The following is a 15,740-nucleotide window of genomic DNA, read 5'->3' as shown; positions in this document are numbered from 1 at the left end:
ATATATATATATATATGTTGGTTGGTTTTTCCTAGTTTTAAGTTTTAAAGAATGTAGCAGACTATATGCAGACTTCTAGGAATTGCTTTTATTTTTTCATTCAACATTATGTATGTTACCAAGTTTTACATCGGTTTTTAATATAGTTGTAGGGGCACCAGGGTGGCTCAGTCGTTAAGCGTCTGCCTTTGGCTCAGGTCATGATCCCAGGGTCCTGAGATCGAGCCCCACATCGGGCTCCCTGCTCAGCAGGAAGCCTGCTTCTCCCTCCCCCACTCCCCCTGCTTGTGTTCCCTCTCTCCCTGTCTCTCTCTCTCTCTCTGACAAATACATAAAATCTTTAAAAAAATAATAATAAAATAAATACAGTTGTAAATTCATTTTTACTGTCATAACATACTCTAGTGCATGATTATTTCAAAATGGGTTTACCATTATCTTGTCAATGAATATTTGTCTACTATGGACAATAACTATTAACGTTTATAAGCATGTCTCCTACAAATGTAATTGATGGGTAGCAGGAGGTGGCAATATTCAACTTTACAAGAAAATATAAATTTCCACAAGGGGTCCAGGAAACGCAACAGAACTATGTTCCAAAAAAGAAGACACTATAAAATTTATAAACAGATCTAGTACCTCCACCGGATGAATGAAGAAATGTTCTATTTTGCTGGTGTTTTAATTACAAACATGGATAAATTTGTGATCCACAAAACAATCTGGGTCTGTATTTTTCACTGTCAACTAAAAGATGTACCTTGTTAGCAATGTAATGGTACAGATGGTAGCTATACTTGTGGTGAACACAGCATAATGCATAAAATTGTCAAATCACTAAGTTGTACACCTGAAAATTAACATCGTGTGTCAGTTATACTCAAATTTAAAATTTCCTAATTCTTAGCCACTTTATCTGTGTCATATTTAAAATAAAACTTTTGAGCACTAAAATAGTCAGATGTCCTGTGAATGGAGGACAGTTTCTATGAAGCAGAAACATGCCCCCTTATTTATTAAATATTATTAACATTATGAGAATATGTGATCTAGAAAGTTAGATTTAAGGTATATGATTGCACTTCTATTAGCAAGAAGCATATGTATACAAATAATTCCATCTACTCCTGCATACTTATATTAATTAAAAATGACTTGCAGAGGTTAGGAGAAGCACGGTGATGAATTAGAGAATTCCATGATAGCATAAACTTCTTTGTTCCCTAGAATACAGTCAAGTAGAATAAGATCTTCTGTTTGTAAAATGATAATGAAATGCATCATCTTTACTGTCTTATTGATAGGGTACAGAGCTCTATGAATAGATGAACTTCCAGAACCTTGACTCCTAAGTGGACCTGGTACCTTCTAATAGACTGCCTGCCAGTACTTTAGCCTATAAAGAACTTCTTTAAAGTGAAGAACTCAGAAAGATAGCATAATTAAAGTCGATTTACCTTCATCCTATTTCATAATTTAAATACCCAGTTTGAAGAGGTAGTGGAGGGAGATGAATCGATGAAGCATAGAGGATCTTTAGGGCAGTAAAAAAAATCTGTATGACACTATAATGATGGATACATGGCATTATTATACATTTGTCCAAACCCACAGAATGTACAACAGCAAGAGTGGACCATGGACCCTGAGTGATTGTGATGTGTCAGTGTAAGTCCAACTGTAACAAACATATGGTTCTGGTGGGAGATGTTGATGATGAGAAAGCTGTGCACGTGTGGGGGCAGGAAATTCATGGGAAATTTCTATGCCTTCCTCTCAATTTTCCTATGAACCAAAAGTGCTATTAAAAAAATGAAGTATTTAATAAAATGATTTACTAGCTGATGTATAGACTTTTATACACATACACCAGGTTTTTCTTTGAGCTACAATTTATTGGGGTCATGATTTATCCTGAGGCTAAGACAATGATGTATTCTTTAGGTCAGCCTTACTTACAGATGCCTTGGGACTCCAGCCCCTGCCTTTGGCTCATGACACAGGGAAGGAAAAAGTGGATTCCCTGAGGTACACAGCAAACTGTGGTCAATAATGCCTTCCAACATGGTCTCTTGGTCTCCAAGGCTGATGCAATCCTTTAATTATCAGAATGTGTGGTGCCAAACCACTTCCACACTAACAAGCCCTTTGTTTATCAAGTCCCCAGTGACAACTTCTTCCAACAGCCAATGGTTTCTTGGCAAGAAGCTTCAGAGCCAAATCCTACTATTGAGCTACTGAAAAGGTTCGTACAAGCAGACCTCAATTCCCCCAACATAATGAAAGAAATTGCACCAGCCACCTTGAATGATGTCTCTGTCTCCAGTGCCCTGCCCAGTCATGAACTGCAACTGAGGCCTCCTGTCTTTCTCCCTATCCATGAGCTCATGCCAACTCCCTGCATTTACATGGAACATCTTCCTGAGATCACTCTTCTGCTTCCTATCACTCAGAGCATGGGCACAGTGCCATCTACACATTCAAGACTTGTGTGATCCATTGAAGCATCCACTGTTTACTCAAATGGCATTTAAGTGTACCTTGATGATGTGCAAATCACTGTTCTCAAATTTGCAGAAGACTTTGAAATAGGGATGCTCTGAAGCTCAGCTTCAGTCTGGGTATTCAGCCAAAATAACTTATCAGTTTAGACTTCAGCATTTGAAAGGCTAAGAGACCAGGGCCTGCATCAGTGTCATTTCTGGTTGTCTCTGCCCTTCAGGAATAGGACTGCATTGGACTGGGTCCAATCTGCCTAATGGTACAATTACAGATTAGTCATGGCATTCAGATTCACTGTCGATATATGAACATTTACTTTCAAGTATTAATGACCGTTCTAAGTGTGACTTGGAGAAAATACCTCCTTTTATGTTTTTATTTTTTTCACTTTGGTTTTCTTTTGGATTTGAAATATTTTGGATATGATTTGGACCATCATTCTTATAATACAGATAATTAGAATACTAACCTCTTTCCCAAAATGTGAGCACACACATGACAGCCACAGCTGCAACAGACAGCAAATCACTTCAGGAACAGGCACAAATAGGATCACAAAGCAAATGAAATTGCACAAGTTCTTTTTCCTTTTTTTTTTTAATCTAATGTCTCATTGATAAAGAAAGGAATCTTATTTTTGGTTCTTGCATCAAACTAATTAGCCAAATCATCTAATAAGTCTAGCACAGTCCTGTAATATTTAAATTACAGTATTTAATTCTGAAACATTTAAATCTCTTAAAGAATAAAATTTACCTTTAAAAATATTTTTACTTTTTGTTTGGTTTGGATATTTGTAGAGAATAATGAGCACTGAGAAAGTTCTTGATGAATCCCTGCAATGAGACATTGAAGAAAGTTTCCAGCATAGGGCAGAAAGGAGGAAGAAAAGAAAGAAAAGTTAAGATGCAGGATTCTGGGTCAAGTTAGAAACACAGTCTTTGAAAGGAAGGAAAATCAGCGTTTCAGGAAACTATCCAGGGTTAGTAAATGCTCTAGGTACCACTTCTGGTACCCACAAAGGTCTCCAAAATGATCTCTCCAGATTGCTTCCCAGCGGAGCCTGCTACAGCAGAAAATGACCTGTGGCTCCCAGCTTCTGAAAGAAGACTGAAGAATTAACAAATAAGAAGATTTCTGTTCTTGCTGTGTTTTGATAAACTTGGAGCATGAAAAGTATAATGAACAGTAAAATTCTCAAACACATTGGACCATGGGAAGCTGAGCTCTTCTGAGAACATGAGGCTGGACTTTCTCAATCATTCATGTCTGTCCACAAATACTCCTAAGACTAGAAGAGGTTCCCCAAATATAAAGCACAGGTCCTTCTCTTCCTTGTAATTTTAAGAGAATTATCACTTTTACTGTCCTTTTTTCCTTGTTGCTTCTCATCAATTCTTAACTCTCCCCTCTGCTTAATCTTGTTAGGGAAGCACCTCACTTCCAGCTGCCCTCGCATCATTATTAGAAAAGCCTTCTCTACCACAAAGCAGCAACATGCTTTTACCATAGTTTCCTTTACTTCGCTGACAAGTATTTTCTATTTAAATTTTTAACTATTTTTATTTCTCATGGTATGAATATTTTTCCAGATAGCTACACACACACTTTCTTAGCAACTTTTTAGAATCATTTCTTTTTCCCAGTATTTAAACATCACATTAACTTTATTCCAAAAGCTTATACTTATTATGTTCTATTTCTAAGATTTGTGTTCAGCTTCAGTGATACGTCTATTCCATTGTTACACACGTTTGTAAATATTTGTAACTGGTGCTATATTTAGCGGATAGACCTTTCCCCCATTTTTGTCCAAATTACCTTCCCATGTTTTGAATATTTATTGTTCAAGAGGACACAATTTGTACTTACTTAAAACTATATATTATTAGTGATTTTACTGGGGAACTCTTTCATGTGTAGGTTAACTTGTGGAGAGTTGAGATCTTTGGATGCTTTGTCTCTTTCGGCTATTAGGCAGAATTAGAGGAAGCAATCCCTGGCACTCACACAGGACCTGGAAAAGTTTACGTTTCCCACCTACCAGAATAGAGAACCTCATAATTCACAGAACACCAGGTAAAGTATTCAAAAGTGCATTGCCTCAATAGGGAGGAAACCCTAATCATAAACTAAACACTGTTCTAGTCCCATTTAACAAAGTTCAAGAACAATTATAGAAATGCAAATTCTGTCAAAAGCAAACAAATAAGACATAATTAAGTCAAGGAGAAAAAAAATTGTAAGTTATTTAAATGTATATTTTATGTGTATGTATTATTCTCTTAAAAATACTAGTTATATTGAGATCAACCTAAAATACTTACAAATTAAAATTACATAAGGATAAACTTCTTAAAAAGACAACTTAAACTTAAAAGTCGGAGGATAATCCGGGTCTGGTATTGGAGGTGTTCTTTTATCCAGCGTTCTGTCTAAACTTCTTTAGCTCCATTAATTCTGGATTATAATTTAAAAAATAGTTTATAGTTAAGCTATTTATAGTTTAGAAAAATGTCTGACTCTCTTGAACACAACATTAGGATATATTATCAAAACATTATGATTTGGGGGTGCCCGGCTGATTGAGTCAGTGGAGCATGTGACTCCTGACCTTGGGCTTATGAGTTCAAGGCCCACACTGGGTGTAGAGTTTACTTAAGTAATAATCATAATACTAAAATATTACAATTTGAACATCTTTTCAACTATACTTACAGAAGGGATATTTAAGAGTTCTTTATCAACTAATGAATTATTGAACATTGTAACAAAAATTAATGATGTACTGTACCCTGGCTAATTGAATTTAAATAAAAAATACAAAAAAATACAAAAAAAAAAAAAGAAATGCAGAATGTCCAGCAGCCAAGGTAAAAGTCATAATCCCTAACATCCAATCAAAAATTACCAAGCATGTAAAGAGGCAGGAACATATCATCCATTACATGGGGGCAAAAGCAACCTATTCAACGCCCCTCCCATAACAATGATTACAGAATTAGTAACCAAGTGCATTAAAATTATTATTAAAACGTAATAAATATCTTCAAGAAAGTAGAGAAAAACATCAAATATGGCAAATAGAGACATGGGAAACACACAAAAAAAAAGAACCACGTTAAAAGTCTAGTGGTTAAGAAGTTGTGGTCCATATATACAATGGAATATTACTCAGCTATCAAAAAGAACGAGTTCTCAACATTTGCTGCAACATGGACAGCACTGGAGGAGATAATGCTAAGTAAAATAAGTCAAGCAGAGAAAGACAATTATCATATGATTTCTCTCATCTATGGAACAAGAGCTAGGAAGATCGGTAGGGGAAGAAAGGGATAAAGAAAGGGGGGTAATCAGAAGGGGGAATGAAGCATGAGAGACAATGGACTTTGAGAAACAAACTGAGGGCTTCAGAGGGGAGGGGGGTGGGGGAATGGGATAGACTGGTGATGGGTAGTAAGAAGGACAGGTATTGCATGGTGAACTGGGTGTTATATGCAACTAACGAATCATTGAACTTTACATCGGAAACCAGGGATGTACTATATGGTGACTAACATAATATAAAAAAAAAGTCTAGTAATTAAATATACAATAACTGAGATGAGAATAGCAGATGAATAGATTGTTCACTGCAGCAGAAAAAAGTAGGAAACTTGAAGACACCACAATAGAAACTATCAAAATGAAAACAAAGAAAAAAAGGGGGGGCTGAAAAACAAATACACAGAGAATCCATGAGCTAAGAAAATACTTTAAACCAACTTATCTATGAATAATTGGAATCTTCAAAGAATAGGATGGGAGAAAGGACAGAAAACAGAAATAATGTCCAAATTATTTCCGATTTTAGTAAAAAGTATAAATCCACAGAGCCAAAAATCAAACAAGGCACAAAGTCATGATGTACACCACACTCAGAGAAACATCATGATACATTGGTCAAAAACAGTGATAAAAAGAAAATGTTAAAACAGCCCAAGGGAAAAGACACTCTAAATACAGCAGAATAAACATAAAAATCACAGCAAACTTCCCATCAGAAACACTGTAGACCAGTGGAGCAGAAGAGAATGGAGCAACATCTTTAAAATACTCAAACAAAAATTGTCCACCTCAAATTCAATACTCACCAAAAACGACTTTAAAAACAAAGCTGAAGTGAAGACGGTCAGACATACCAAATTCAAGAAAGTCTTCAGGACCAGCCATCGCTACAAGGAGGCTAAGGAAATCCTTTAGTGGGCAGGTAAGTCCTACCAACTGGGACTCTGGATCTGAAAGAAATGAAGACCAGCAGGAGTGGTAAATATATGTGCAAATACAAGTCATACGATTTCTGCATCAGCAAAAGCCCACAATAACTCGTTTTCTTACTCTAGAAGGTGTGCTTCGTTAAACATAAGAGAATTTCCATTTTAATACTTTCCCATCCAGGTACCAAATATTTAAAACCTAAATTTAAATGTCCTCTGTCAAGAGGCTATATCAGTAGCCACAACCTCCCTCCTAAATCCCTGCAAGTTAAGTCTGCAAGCTTCCCATAAAACAGCCCCAAACCAGGCTCAGAGCTGAATGTGGTGCAATTTCTAAAGCCTTGTGGACTGTGAGATATACCAGAAATGTAACAAAAAATGTTCTCGTCTTCAAGAGAGAACCAAGAGATTTTAAAGAATGGCTCTGTACTATAATTCAGGGATCTAGCAGCTTTCTCAGGTTTCTATCAGCTTAGATAACCTCCTCCGTCTGAGATTGGAAATGGTCACCCAAAGAGCAGAAGCTACATGAGCCAGCCCTATGGTCCTGGAATTGTGTGCTCTAGTGGGAAAATCAATAATCTATCTCATGAAAACTGATTTGAACAACATTTACAACAATATGTATGATGAAGTGGAAGGATCTTGCTATTTATGGGAAGAAGTAGCAACATGTATTTGGGACAAAATCAGCAATAGACGACACTCTCCAGATGGCCGCTGGGTAGCAATAGCAGGGTTCACATCTGGCTTGCCGCCAGATTTGAGGTGTTTTGAAATCTAGTTGGAGAAGGTGTCAAATAAACCATTTACAGACCTAACTACAGCACAGCACTGTTCAGATCTTTAAGAGAAAAGTAGAGACAGAATTTTAAACCAGGAGGAAAAAAGGAAAGGCTTATTACTAAAAAGAATTGACAATATATATTTTAAAGGGGGGATTTGTCACACCTGTGGACAGATAAACTAAGCCAATGTTAGGATAAAGCTGGGATAAAGGCTGATTTCCAGGACGATTTCCTAAATAGGTAGAGGAAAAGCCAACACCCTCATCCTGTTCAGATGAGGATGACCTGGTTAATGGTAATTTCTGTGGCTTCTACACCCCTTTGGTTAACTTGACTCTTATGAGATCTTTCCACAAGGTGGCATTCAAGTCAAGCAGTAGGTGAATCCGGGCTCCAAGTTTCACCTAGTCCTAGAGGATTTTGTACTTTGTCCATTCAGTTCCCTACTTACCTTGGTTTCTTGATTTCCCTTCTACTGTGCTGGTCACTCTTCATTCTTCTGTTGATTCTACTTTTTCTCTCTGACTGCTAAGGTTGTACGTCCTAGGTCCTCTTTTCCTCTGTCAATACACACAGCTACAGGAAATGCATCCAATCCCATAGCTGTAAATGTTACGTAACTGCTGAAAATTCACACATTTATATCTGCATCACAGACCATGCTCCCTCATTCCACATTTGTATATCTAACCGCCTGTCCAAATCTCCACTTTGTTGTCTAATGAAATCTCAAATTCAAAATGTCAAAAAATAAGCTCCTGAATCCACTTCCAATCATTGTTCCTCAACCCCACCACTACTGTGCTCCTCTCTCAGGAAAGGCTTTTTCTTCTCGGTTGATGGAAAGTCCATCCTAGCAATTTCCCAGGTCGAAATCTTTAAGTCACTGTTGGCTCTTCTCTTCATACCTCATATGCAATCTAACACAGAATTTTGATAGTTCAATGTTCTGTGTACAAAAATATAGCTTTATTTGGTGTGTAAATTCCTACAGATAATTTTCCTTAATTGAAATTCAAGTACACCTTCAGTCATTAAAAAATAATTGACCCACGGGATACCTGGTTGGCCCGTTGGTTAAGCATCCTACTCTTGAGTACAGCTCAGGTCTTAATCTAGGGGTCACAAGATTGAGCCCCTCATCCTCCCTGCTGATGATGGAGCCTGCTTAAGACCTCTGTCTCTCCTTCACCCTCTGCGCTCCCTAATCCCCACTCATTCTCACTCTCTATCACACACACACACACACACACACACACACGCAAAAAAAAATAAGAAAAATAAAAATTTGACTAACTAGTTGGAAAATTAAGACAAAGTTGTCACCCCACTTCATCACCTGTAACTTTTAGCGATAAGTTTCCTCCGAGAAAATGCGAAATACATACTTGACAGAGAAACATGTAAAGATTCTCTGAATATGATAATTTGTGGTAAAGGCTAACAATACCTCTCTTTTGGCAAAACCATTGTTCATCTCTCAACCTTCCACCCTCTTTGAATCTGCTGAAAAACTGTTAACTCTAGAGCTTGACATTCCCACTGCTGGGCAACTGCACTTCTAAGTGAAGCGGAAAATTGACCAGAGCAGGCCCAGGCCAGGAGGCCCCAGAAGACAGAAAGTTACTAACAACAAGCCAGAGATAACCAGAAGCCCTACTGTGAGCAAGAGATAACCAGCCCTTTCTGCTTCTGTAAACAGGCTTCCTGCCACAGGCTCTCTGCTGTTCCCGCCTAAACCAGACTGCACTCCCTGAGTTTAAACCCCCTACCAGCAGCCAGCATAGCCCTTGGAGCCTGACTGCCTACAGTCCCTTATAAAAGCCCTGTAACCCCATTGCCCAGGGCCCAGAATTTGGAGCACGACCTCATATGGGCCGGCTGGTGTAAAATAAATCCGTGTTCTCCTACTTCTCCGAATGTCACTTAGTCTCTCACTAGTCTGATTCTTATTTTTCCGCAACATAAGAACCCCTTTGCTTATTCGATTTATGAACAATTACACTTGCTTCCGAAAAGTCTTAATCCCTCGGGAATATTACACACAATACTTAACTACTAAAAATGACAAAAGTTGCCATTGTTTCTAAAAATTAGAAGTAGTGGAAATTCGAGTAAGAATAAAAGACTCCTGGCTTCTTTATGTCATCTGATAGTCACGTCCTGCCTGGGAGGCTGCAATACACACAAGGACAAGCCAAGAGTCAGCACTAAAAGTACTGAAAAAATGCCATTTCATCCAGAAAATAGCAGTTAAGTAATATCAAAACGAATGAATGGTAGTCTGACTGAAAGACACCAAGAGCTCAGTGAGGGAGGTGCTAAAATGATTATGAATGAGACACAGAAATTAAAAATTGGCAACAGCAAATCAGGAACTAATAGGATTCTAGGAGGTGTTGTAAGTCAGTTTGACTATGTCAGGGTAGAGAATCTTGACAGGTTAGGAATTCTTTTAAAGATCCAAGTCTTGCTTTCCACTTCTGTGGTGGAGCTGCTCAGGGATACCAACTGGCATTGATAACTTCTTGAGATTTAAAAAGTGATTATTCTAAAGGGAGGGAAAATGCCTGTTAAGAAGCACGTGGCTCTGTTGGGTGATTACACATGTGGCCACTCTGTAACTATGGTACAGATCACCGTACAGGAGCAAATGATTAGATCTTTAACACTGATTTAGACTTCTGCTGTGGAGCAGCTGTTTGTCTGGCCCATGTGAGGTTCTCGCCCAGTGGGAACACCCTGTTATTACAGCAGATGGGTGCAAATTCCCTGGGTCGGTGAATACCTCCTCCATCAGTGGAGAACCAGCCTCAGGGGATGAAACCAGCATGGTGTCCTCTGGGGCATGTCACCACTGCCCACATAGGCTCTCTGGGCTCCCACAGCACAGGTACACCATGAAAAAGGAGAACATTAATCTCACAATGTATCTTCTAAGAAGGTGAACAAGAGCCATTTCTATTTCAATCTAGGAATATAACCAACTAGGATTCAAAAAGACACTGGAATGATTCGGTAAACACCGTACCTGGGTATCTTGCAGCAATCATCCTTAATTAGAGGGAATCCCCTTTAATCCCCTGGTAAACCAGAAAGGCTATTTTCTTCTCAGGATCATAAATACTTAACTCTTATGTTTTTTTTTTTTAGATTTTATTTTTATTTATTTTTAAGATTTTTTTATTTTTATTTATTTGACAGAGAGGGAGACAGCCAGCAAGAGAAGGAACATAAGCAGGGGGAGTGGGGGAGGAAGAAGCAGGCTCCCAGCAGAGGAGCCCGATGTGGGGCTTGATCCCAGGACTCCAGGATCACGCCCTGAGCTGAAGGCAGATGCTTAATGACTGAGCCACCCAGGCACCCCTTAACTCTTGTGTTTTAAATCTCTTTGAAAACAATACAAATCCTAGTTCTCCAAATTTGACTGAGATGTAATAATTGTATTATTTTTACCTCATTTATGTCCCAGAGAGCTTGCCTCCACGGTCAGAAAAACCAAGTTAGAAAACTAGCAACTGGTTCTTGGACTCTCTGAAGTTATGTCATGTGACCAAATCTTGAGTTTGGCAAGCCCTTGGGTTAAATGACCTTAGAATCTTTATTATACAACATTCCATTATTGACCAACTGTAAAATCTCAGCTCTATGACTCACCTCTTTTATTTGGGTTAAGTATTTCTTTTTTTTTTTTTTTTAATATTTATTTAATTATTTGACAGAGATAGAGACAGCCAGCCAGAGAGGGAACACAAGCAGGGGGAGTGGGAGAGGAAGAAGCAGGCTCATAGCGGAGGAGCCTGACGTGGGGCTCGATCCCATAACCCTGGGATCACACCCGGAGCTGAAGGCAGACGCTTAACCGCTATGCCACCCAGGCACCCCTGGGTTAAGTATTTCATGTGTACATTTTACTTATTTCATAGAATTACAGTTAAGAAATTATTTTCAAATATAATGTTAATTGAATTAATCACATTGAATAAGTACATACATATCTATTACTCCTAAAGTACGGGAGTAATTCACACTCAATACCTGTTTGCTTTATCTGTAAGCAACACATACTGGATGAGTAAGTAAACCTGACTATGAACTTGAGTTCTAACTTGACTTAGATTAAGTGATTTCGCTTGACCTACTTTTGTGTCCCTTTCTGCAAATTTTTCAAAATTAAATAGTGTGTGCTTAGAATTAAAAATTCATAAATAAATTGTGTAGGTAACTAGAAAGTGCTCACAGGCAACAAGAAAAGGGGTGGATAATGTACCCGCAAAGAATTACTAGGAGATGCTCTGATGGCCTTTCTTCCAATTTCACTTCTCATCTTCTTTCCTTCTCACTCTCTTTCTCTCTTTATCTCCCTTTCTCCTTCCCTCTACTCTTTCTCTCCATCCCCTCTCTCATTCTGTGAGTATGCATCTGTGTTTCTCTTTTACTGAGTGTGCTACTGCAGAAATTGAGGCTTACAGAGGCTGAGCTCACTAAGACACTAAGTAGCCTGGCTGTGACTTAGCTGTAGGTTTGCTGTGTCTGGATCCAGTGACATCCCCGGCAAACAAAAAGGCAGAGCTAGGAGTCTGGCAGGAACTGGATGGGAACACAGTGCAATGAATAAAGTGAGGGGAACAGAGAAATGACGTTGAATAGGGTGCTAGTGACTGAGTTAAATGTTAGGGCAAAAAATTCAATTCTGTACTGTATCAATAGGGACTCACTCAAGCTCCAAGCCATAAGAGAGATGGAGCACTAGATGCTGCTTAGAGTAGTAGCTTTCAATTTTTTTTTTTTAACATGAAATGAACCACCTCTCTAAGAAAACCTTACCCAGGGGCATAAACGTTCGATGCATTTGAGAGATGGATGATTGTTTTTGAAGAGGATTGAGCCCTTCTGCTTTACTCAGCTAGTATCCATCCTTTTACTACACATGAAGACACTGAGGCTGGGAGGTGACAGCTACATGCCCCAGGAGCAGACCACATTCGAGACACAGTTTGGATAAAGCCCACTTCTCATTTTCCTGACTCTGGAGTCAGTGTTCCTTGTAACTCACAGGGTTCCTTACAAGCAAGATCTCAGTTCTTGGGTCAGGAGGAAGAGGATGAGGTTAAGCAGGGGGAGGAAATTTCACTTCATCTCCCATGGAAGCTCTGCACTGTGTGTATGAGGTGTGATGGGGTGGGACTGAGGTCGCTGAATTTTAAGAGAAACTGCTCAACATTCACAGCATGGTAGTGTCCACATATCAATTGCAGCTGTGCTCTAGAAAATTCCTAAGATAGGGCAGCCAGCCTCTGCTTAAAAGTTGCCAGTAGTAACACAAGGCATGTTTTCTTTGTAGGGTTTCTTCTGGGTTGCAATAGTAACTCTCTTGACACATCCCATCATTTGTTCTCTTCTGCACTGGTGAAACAGAGTAGTTAACAGTTTGAGCTGTGGGACCAAAGGCTAGTCCACAGCAAACTAGTTATCTAATCTTATGCAAGAGATTTAACTTCCCAAGATCTCAATTTCTCTTCTTTAAAACGGGAGTCCCAGTGGTACTTAACTTCATGTGGTTGCATGAGGCTTAAGTGAGGTAATACTATATCATACATGGCACAGTGCCCAGCAACATAGTTAATACACCTAAAACCTAATTGCTTAACTGGTGTTGTGACTATGTTGCAGATTCCTTTCTTCCATTTAGGGAACAGATGAAATCAAGGGAATGCCTTAGGATGATTCATGGTTGAGTCAGTATGTGTGACCTGGATCTTTGCCGGACCATCCCTATTTGTAACCTTCATCAAGGAACAGTATATTACCCAGGTTTTTATAGTCATGAGTTTTAGGTATATTTTGATGATTTAATAATTACAGGTAAATCACAAAATTACAACAGAATTGTCACATTGTCTGGAAAGGAGAATAGAAAGCATAACTCACTTCTGATTGGAAGATAAAACAGGACAATATATACATAATATAATTAGTGCAGTCATTGGTAAATGATATACTCACAGAGTAATTACTAGAGAAGAAATGTTGATATTTCAGGGCACCAATTCGGGATTCAGGAAATATGGTTCACTTTCTGGCTTCACCACTCATGAGCCATGCAACCTTGGTTGTTTCCTAAACTCTTATGAGGGTCTGTTCCATCATTTGTAAAAATGAGTCAGTCATGGGTAAATCCAGTACCTGGAGTTAGGTAGGTGCTCAAAAAAGTTGGCTATTAATAATAATAATAGTAGTAGTAGTTGTAGTAATAGTAGTAAAGGGAGAAAAAATGTATTTCATATGGAAGAACCCTTTAAGGAAAGAGAAGAAATGTCATGGGAGAAGCTAGCATTAATGAAATATTTATCTTTTAAACACTTTATTGAGCATTTTATTAAGATTGAAATGTTTGGATGGTGAATAAATTAATAAAAACAAATAACAACATCCTTGGAGACCTGGAAAGATATGAGACCAAATCACCAGTAATTATAAATCACATGTTGCTTTTATAGCATTTCCAACTTTCAGGTGGAGCTCATATCAAAATCTGACAAATGGGAAATCTAAACAATGTGACTGAATTCATTCTTTTGGACATTATAGAGAACCCAGAGCTGTGGAAAATACTGTATTTCTAATTGTGTATGTGTCTTGCACAGTTTTGGGAAACATGCTCATTGTGGTGACCATAATCACAAGTCAGAGTCTGATATCACCTATGTATTTTTTCTTTACTTCCTTGCCTCTTTTGGATGTTACCTACTCTTCTGTTATTGCCCCCAAGATGATTGTGGACTCTCTCTCCAAGAGCACTACCATCTCCTTAGAAGGCTGCCTGACCCAGCTCATTGCAGAGCATTTCTTTGGTGGTGTGGGAATCATCTTTCTCATCGTGATAGTCTATGACCGCTACGTGGCCATCTGTAAGCCCCTGCACTACAGGACCATCATGAGCCCTCAGGTGTGCTGCCTGCTGCTGGGAGGGGTCTGGGTGGGGGGAGTTATTCACGCAGTAATACAGCTTCTCTTCACGTATCAAATACCCTTCTGTGGCCCCAATGTCATTGACCACTTTATGTGTGATTTGTTTCCTTGTTGAAACTGGCCTGCATGGACACCCACACCCTGGGTCTCTTAGCCATCCTCAACAGTGGGGTGATGTGTGTGACCATCTTCCTTATTCTCATCACATCCTACATGGTCATCCTCTGCTCCCTGAAGTCTTGCAGCTCTGAAGGGCGGCGCAAAGCCGTCTCCACCTGTGGCTCCCACCTCACCGTGGTCATCTTGTTCTTTGTGCCATGCATTTTCCTGTACGTGCGGCCTGTGGCCACCTACCCCATAGACAAGACAATGGCTGTGTCTGATTCCATCATCACACCCATGTTGAATCCCCTAATCTACACCCTGAGGAACGCTGAGGTGAAAAATGCCACGAGGAAACTGGGGAAACGAGGGACTTTTGTTGGCAAGTGACTGTCGTGCTAAGAACCTCATGTTTCCCGTAAGGAGAAATTCTTTCTGAAATGTGTGAGAAATAAACTCTCCATTCTCCACCAGCAGCCAGAGTGATTTCTTAAAAATATAAACCTACTTGGGGCCACAGTGTGGCTCAATTGGTTAAGCATCATTATTAGCTTAGGTCATGATGTTGTGGTCCTGGGATCCAGTCCTGCTTTGGTCTTCCTGCTTAGCAGGGAGTCTGTTTCTCACTCTCCCCCTGTCCCTGTCCCTGCTCATGATCTCACTCTCTCAATTAAATAAACAAAATTAAATATATATATATATATAAACCTGCTTTGGGCACCTGGGTGGCACAGTTGTTTAAATAACTGACTCTTGGTTTTGGCTCAGGTCATGATCTCAGGGTCCTGGGACTGAGCCCCTCATCAGGCTCCAGGCTCAGAGGCAGGAGTTCCCATAGGACTACAGTTAGTTATCACCATGCTCTGTGATTAAGATTAAGGAAAAACTACAATGACCCAATCCAGGCAGAACTACTAATGACCCAGGCCCTTTAGGAATGAAGGTCTGTGTCACCCCACCAACTAAAGAACCACGACAAACTTTAGTGCTTGCTGAAGGCACATGAATACAGAATGGGTAACAGAAGAAAGTAATTATAAACTAATCATATGACTGTTACAAAAATGAAGACTGTAGTTATTGTATTTATTCCTTATGAGTATGTGTGTGAATATAT

General features: G+C 39.1%; 1 pseudogene; it reads left to right on the top strand.

Annotated features, from left to right (window-relative positions):
- Positions 1-14,091: 14,091 nt before the first annotated feature.
- Positions 14,092-15,013, top strand: LOC103672362 (annotated as a pseudogene).
- Positions 15,014-15,740: the final 727 nt, after the last annotated feature.

The sequence above is a fragment of the Ursus maritimus genome, unplaced genomic scaffold (assembly GCF_017311325.1).
Source record: "Ursus maritimus isolate PB19 unplaced genomic scaffold, ASM1731132v1 scaffold_23, whole genome shotgun sequence".
Taxonomy (NCBI): domain Eukaryota; kingdom Metazoa; phylum Chordata; class Mammalia; order Carnivora; family Ursidae; genus Ursus; species Ursus maritimus.
Note: the sequence above shows the minus strand (reverse complement) of the source record. Positions and strands in the feature narration are given on the sequence as shown.